Source organism: Arvicola amphibius, chromosome 4 (genome assembly GCF_903992535.2).
Source record: "Arvicola amphibius chromosome 4, mArvAmp1.2, whole genome shotgun sequence".
Lineage (NCBI taxonomy): Eukaryota > Metazoa > Chordata > Mammalia > Rodentia > Cricetidae > Arvicola > Arvicola amphibius.
Genome location: NC_052050.1, coordinates 96,558,969 through 96,566,473, shown reverse-complemented (window position 1 = coordinate 96,566,473; position 7,505 = coordinate 96,558,969).

The following is a 7,505-nucleotide window of genomic DNA, read 5'->3' as shown; positions in this document are numbered from 1 at the left end:
CCCATTTCTTGTCTCTGTTGTGACCTTGGGGACAGGGCTCAGGACATCAGGTCAAGTTCATCTTCCTTCAGATCATTTTATTTTGTCAGTGGGTTCCATCTCTCACTTTAATAAAACAACATCCACAATAGATTGGCATGGCTTCCCAACAAATTGCCGTGGCTTAAGTGCTTTCTACTTTGTATTGCTTGATATATTCAGAGGGAATTAATGATATTGTTGAGTGGCTACTATGAAGATTTATGTGCAGAGCTGAGAAGGGTTGCTTTCTTTTTTTTCTATTTTTTCTCCCCTTAAAGTAATAATAAAGATTACAAAAGAGAAATAAGCAAGGGAAGTTAATTTGAAATGAATCTTTAATCAGGTTTCATCTGTTCGAAGCAAACGTCTCCTTTGTTTGAGCACGGCCACAGAGGCGGAGCTTGGAGACACTATTCTGTAGATGTACCCTCAAAGTCAAAGCCATTCTGACAGAAATCAAACGAGAAATAATTTCTCCCTGAAGGAATTCTGTTTCAGCTTAATGACGGCTCGAGTGTTCCTGTTCAAATGGCATAATGGGGCTTTTTAATTACGGCTCACACTGTCCAGTGGAACGGCAAGACTTTTACTTATTTATTTTTTCCCTGAGCTCATTTGTTGAGTGTGTGTTGCCAAATACAGAGTTTACCCCAAGGTGAAAAAGTGAATTAACTTCTAAAGGTAGATGTGTGTCCAAACTTCCCTTTCATGGGAGAGGAGAAAGGGCCTGGCTCAGCTAATGGGGCACAATAGAATCAGGCTACAGGTGGAGATTTATTTCCCAAGACCACTGGAGAAGCATGGTTGAAGCCACCAGGTGGATCACACAGTGGGTAGGATGCCTGTGCTAGCTTCTTTAGTGTCGTGTGATAGATAAAATATCCAGACAAAAGCAACTTAAGGGAGAAAGGGCTTATTTGGGTTTATAGTTCAGAGAGAGAGAGAGAGAGAGAGAGAGAGAGAGAGAGAGAGAGAGAGAGAGAGAGAGAGAGAGAGAGAGAGAGAGAGAGAGAGAGAGAGAATAATACAGGCTGGGACATTGAGCAAATGTTCAAACATCACCCTATAGGGGGACATTTTTTTTTATTTTTATTTTTTTTATTTTTATTTTTTCGAGACAGGGTTTCTCTGCAGCTTTAGAACCTGTCCTGGAGCTAGCTCTTGTAGACCAGGCTGGTCTCGAACTCACAGAGATCCGCCTACCTCTGCCTCCCGAGTCCCGGCAGGGGGACATTTTATATGCAAACCACAACAACACCTGCAATCAAAAGTGAAAATAGCATCTGAACCTTGCATTTTAGGATTTGTGCTCTGGCTCTGTGGAGTATCAGGGTCATTCCTTTAACCTTGAACATTCATGTCTCTTTTGTCTTAGAGACTTGAGTCATAGCAGAGATCTGTAGTAGCTGTAGTGATGTAGATGTACTTTGGAATCTAGTCCCTTTTCTTACTGGTTCTAGGATTTGCTCAAATTCTATGAGCATGTGTAGTAAAGAGAAGAGATGTGGATGGAGAGAACTGGAGTCATACAATGTTCTCATACTATCGTAGAAGCAAGCAGCAGACACACAGAGATTTAAGTGAAGGTGTCCAAACCTAGCCCTGTTTTCCACTCTTTGATAGATGACATTATCTCAGGGCATCTTTTAAAAAATTGTTTTATTACTATTTTTTTTACAAGACAGAGTTTCACAGGTAGCCCTGGCTGTCATGGAACTCACTTTGTAGACCAGGTTGACCTCACACTCAGAGATCCACCTGCCCCTGCCTTCCAAAGGCTGAATTAAAGGAGTGTAGCACCACTGCCTGGTGTCTCTTCGCTTTTTATTATTTTATTTATTGTATGTCTATATACGTGGTAGCCATTCCTGTATGTATATGTGTGTTTACATAAATGTGGGTGCTCCTTGTGTGTGTGTGTGTGCGCGCGCGCGCGCGCGCGCGCACGCGCGCGCGTGCACGCGCAAACGCGCACTTGTGCACATGCATATCTATGTGTGTGAGTGTGGAAGTCAGAGGTTGATAGCCAGTGTCTTTCTCGATCACTTTCCACCTTATGTATTGAGGCAGGTTCACTTGAACCCAGAACTTGCTGGTTCAGGGATCCCATGGCCTCTGCTTGTCTTGTGTTGGGATTACGGGCAGGTCACCATTCCCACTCTAATCCTCACTATTGTATGACAAATCATTTACTTGCTGTGCTATTCACCCAGCCCAGAGCATCTTGACTTTGAACGATTGGGCATCTTTACAATGGTTTTTCCTTGTTTCTTTGCTGCTCAACTAACAGAACTATAATCATCTTGTTAACTAACAGGTGTCCAGACCTGTGTATAATAATTTTTTAGCAAGGCTTTATTAGGTAAAAATGTGGGGATATCTAGTTTTTCTGATTTGCTATAGAAAATATAGGATTCAGAACATTTCTGGGTCACTTGAGTGTTTAAGAAACAAGAGCTCAAAGGAAAATGGGGGGTGGGCAGCTGCCTGTTTGCTCTCCTGCCAAGGCTACTTCCGTCTCCCCACTGTGCAATTCTGGGAGGATGTGGGTCATCACTGGGAAGGGTGGGAAAGGATGCTGAATTAGTGCAGGAAATGACTGTAATTTTGGAGTTTGCAAAAGCTTCATGAAAATCTCCCCTCTGCACCTGGCTTGTCTTAGAAATTATCTGTCTCAGAACACTCCTGAGTTGGTCGGGAGTGTCAGGCCCTCAGTGGCCAACTTCATCTTGGTTTCGCATGACCCACTCACAGCCTCAACAGGATTAGGACAACAGATATTTCCGGCTACACAGAATGTTTTCAGAGAAGCAATACATTTATGTACATAAATCTGGACACATGTATTGTATCGACACAGTATATTCTAGATGTGCTCATTCCCCCCTTGGCCACTTAAAGGTCTAGTCTTGATTTTTGTTCTGTGCAATTGATGTTTAATTAAATACATGTTGAATGAAAGAAAAATCTATTGCAAGAAAATACAAACCTGTGCAGCAAATAGGCATTCAATAGGTAGTTATTGAACAATGACTTTCTATCACTTTGGATGACTTGATTCACATCCGTGAACTTTGTTTATATGATCTCATTCTCATATCCTATGAATTAATAATAAGTTAATTAGAGTTCATAATTTTCCATTTTATGACTTAGTTACTGTGATGGTTCATCTCAGTGTCAACTTGATGAGATCTGGAATCACCTGGGAGAGGGGCCACTGGGCATGCCTGTGGGGGTATCTTGATTATGCTAATTGAGATAATTGAGAAGGGGAGACTGCTTCACTGTGGGTGGGCCCCTTCCCTGGGTTTGGACCTTGAACTGTCTAGAAACAAGACTGGGAGATGAGCACAAGTACTCATGGCGTCTTGACTACAAACGCAGCAGTCTCATACTCTTGCCACTGTGAGCTCCCAGTCTCTAAAGGACTCTGAGCTGCTGTGACTTCCCTCCCACAATGGGCTCTGTATCCTGACTCTCTGAGCTGAAATAAGCCCCTTCTCCTTTAAGTTGCTCTTCTCAGGTTATTTTATTGCAGCAGGCAGGAAAGTATAAGACAGACACATTGATCAGTAAATATTTTCTGGAACAGGGCTGAGTATGTTAAGGAAGGAGGAAGTGATCTTAGTTATTTTGTTGCTGTGACTGTGATCTCCAAGGGGAAGGGATTTGCTTGGACGGTGCTGATCCCGCATTGCCTGGAATGTCAATAAGATGGTTGCCGCTGTGGAGACCTAAAATCCCACCGTCTTGAGTCCATCACACACTTGGGGTCCTGGTCTTTTGATGTTCTTACCTTTCATCTCGGAGGCAGCGACTCACGTCACTTTTGCAAGAGCCTGACGCTAGGAGCTAGTTCAGACAGCTGGAGTGTCAGACGTTTGTATCTGTGATCTGGATGGAAGCAGTTTCTCCAGACTCTTCAAAGCGACACAGAAACGATCTCAAATCACTTCTACCATTTGATTTCGGTTGTGCAGTTTAGAGTCATTAAACTTCAACCTCTGACTTACATAGTACGAATGATATTACCTGTGAGCATCACAAATATTCCTGCACTCCTGTCTTTTCTTCTATCTACGTAAACCTAAAGGAAACAGCAAATAGTTCTCGTATCTGTGTGGTGGGAGACAACACGTTGTTATACGGCTGGCAATGCTTGATGCTGGTCTGCATATCTGGAACCTGAGACCCCTCAACTCATCTATTGGATAGTTCCCCCTAATTCGCTTCTCTCAAAGTCATTGCCCTTACCCTAATGTGTCTGGGCCCCTCTGCAGTACAGGTGCCTGTGAGCCACAGTAGTCATGGTACAAGAATCCCAGACATTGGCCTGACTGATGCTCTCCTTCTCTTCTTGTGATGTGGCCTGTGTCACTCGATTTCTATTACTGAGTTCTAATTCCATCATGTGTAAAATGGAGATCAGGATCCTTGTCTTTTCCACACCACTGGGTTTCTGGGAGAATTATATAAGCTAGTGGAAGCCAATTAAAAATTTTACAGTTCTATAACTATATGAGAGATTATTGGGTATAGTTAAATACAATTGGTGCTACTCAGTTAATGAAGTTATCTCATCAAAGCACCACAGCCTCCCCTTCACACCACTCAAAATGACAAAGTTAGAGCTGCCTGATGATTTAATCCCTCATCGTCCCCCAGCCATGCTGAGCTTCTCTGCGGACTGGATCTGTGAATGCTTTGGCTGCACTCTTGGTGATGCGATCATCAGAGGTGGCTGGGCTCTGGTGGCTTCAGAGGGCCAGTGCCCTGCACTTAGACTCTGAATGTTCGTCAGGGGGGGTGCACAGAGCCTCCTGGTTAACTGGGTTGACAGCTATAAGGGAGAAGCTCCGCGGTTTCATTCTGACCAGCCTGAAGTTCTGGGAACTGAGATGGAGAGATAGCTACAAGAGTGGCCAGTGAGTGTATCTAAGAGTGTTTTAGGTCTTTGGACATCAGGGAAACACAAATTAAAACTGCTCTGAGACCTGATCTCACCCTGGTCAGAATGGCTGTCATCGAGAAATAGGTAATAAATGCTGATGAGGATGTAGGGAAATTCTTATTCAGTGTTGGCAGGGGTGTGAACTGCTGCAGTCACTATGGAAATCACACTGGAAGCTTCTCAGAAACCTAAAATTAGAGCTGTCACGTGACCTGGGTACTGCACTCCTGGTTGTAGGGCAGAGGACTCTGCATCCTACCACAGAGATAAGTGTATGTGAGTGTCATCGTCACTGCATTCACAATGGCTAGGGGACGGAATCAGCCTAAATGGACATCAATAGACGAATGATTAATGAAAATGGGGTATGTGCACAGAGTGGAATTTTATTTATATGTTTTTATTTTTGAGATTATAAATACATCATTTATCCCTTTCCTTTCTTCCCTCAAATCCTACCATATACCCCTCTTTTTTTCTCTTTCAAATTCATGGCTAATTATTGTTATATGCACATAGGTATACATATATACATGTATATTTCTGAATATAACCTGTTCATAATGTTACTTGTATGTGTATTTTCAGGACTGACCATTTAGTATTGGAAAAACAATTGGTGTGCCCGTCCCTGGGGAAGACTCTTTCTTCCACACCCATCATTCCTTAGTTGCCTGTATTTGAGTTATTATGAGCTTTCCCCTGTCCAATTTAGCATGTCTACTGGTGTCAGCCTTGTTTCAGGTCATGTTTAGACAACCATGTTGGTGAGACTTCATTCATGTAGCTTCTGACATTTCTAGGAGGCACAATCTCACAACAAACTCCCTGTTCCTCTGACTCTTAACATCTCTTCTTCTCAAATGATCCTTGATCTTACATGCAGGAGTTGTTTTGTAGACATACCCATTGGGTCCGGGCCCCACAACTCTGATCTGATCCCTTGCGCTTTTCCTGCGATGGTCTGCTTCTGCTGCAAAGAGAAGTTTCCTTGATGAGGGCTGAGAACTAGCCTTGTCTGCTGACGTAATGACAAATATTTAGAATGTAGTTAGAGATTATGCTGGTTTAGTAGAATGGCAGTTGTAGCTTTTCCTGTAACATCTTTGACTTCCCTAGCCCAGGGTTGTTGGCTAGGCTTCCAGTACCAGGCATTATTTTTCTTTTGTTGTGCAGGTCTTAAGTCTAATGAGAGAGCTGTTGGTTACTGCCAAAGTTACTGTGTCATGTTGGTCATTGTTGTGGTTCACAGGGGTCATATAGCTGGGTAGGACTGTTGGTTGCTTTCATCATTTGAAAGCCTCTATGGCCACTTTTAGCATCATGAAAAGTAGTCCTCATGGAGGAGGCTTTTGGGTTATATCCAGCTTGGGGTCTTTGGGCCCTGCATTTTAAGTGCATGGTGTCTTCAACAACAGAAACTTACCTTTCACCATTAGGGGACAAACCACAGCAGTGTAATGTCTCAGGAGTCTCTTGGATAACCATGACCATCAACTCTAAAGTAAGTTTCTCATGCCTAGTATTGGGGTTTTTAATTAGATATTCTATGGCTCTGAGAGGGAGCATTGTCAGCACAGGTAGGAAAATTTCATTTGGACCACACACACACACACACACACACACACACACACACACACAGGTATTATGTGTATTAAAGGTATTTGTCTTAAGGTTTCTATTGGTGTAATGAAACACCATGACCAAAAAGCAAGTTGAGGAGGTGTGGTAGTTTGAATGTAATTCACCTCCACAAGCTCATAGGGAGTGGCACTAGTAAGAGGTGTGGCCTCATTGGAGTTGGTGAGGACTTGAGGGAGGAAGTGTGTCACTGTGGAAGTTGATTTTGGGGTCTCATATATACTTACATTACTCCTAGTGAGACAGACCTGTGGGGTCAAGACTTAGCAGTTCCTTCTCCAGCACCATGTCTGCCTGCATGCCACCATGCTTCTTGCCATGATCATAATGGATTATACCTCTGAACTGTAAGCAGCCATCTTAATTAAATGTTTTCCTTTAACCCCACATCTGACAGAGGGCTGATCGCAAATATATATAAAGAACTCAAGAAACTAGACACCAAAATATCAAATAATCCAATTAAAAACGGGGATATAGATCTAAACAGAGAATTCTCAGCAGAGGGAACTCAAATGGCCAAAAACCATTTAAGGAATTGCTTAACATCCTTAGCCATTAGGGAAATGCAAATCAAAATGACTCTGAGATTCCATCTTACACCTGTCAGAATGGCTAAGACTGAGAACACTGATGACAGCTTAGCTGAAGTGAATGTGGAGTAAGGGGAACACTCCTCCATGCTTATGCTGAAGTGAATGTGGAGTAAGGGGAACACTCCTCCATGCTTATGCTGAAGTGAATGTGGAGTAAGGGGAACACTCCTCCATGCTTATGCTGAAGTGAATGTGGAGTAAGGGGATCACTCCTCCATTGCTGGTGGGAGCACAAACTCATATAGTTACTTTGGAAATCAATATGGTGATTTCTCAGAAAATTAGGAATCAGT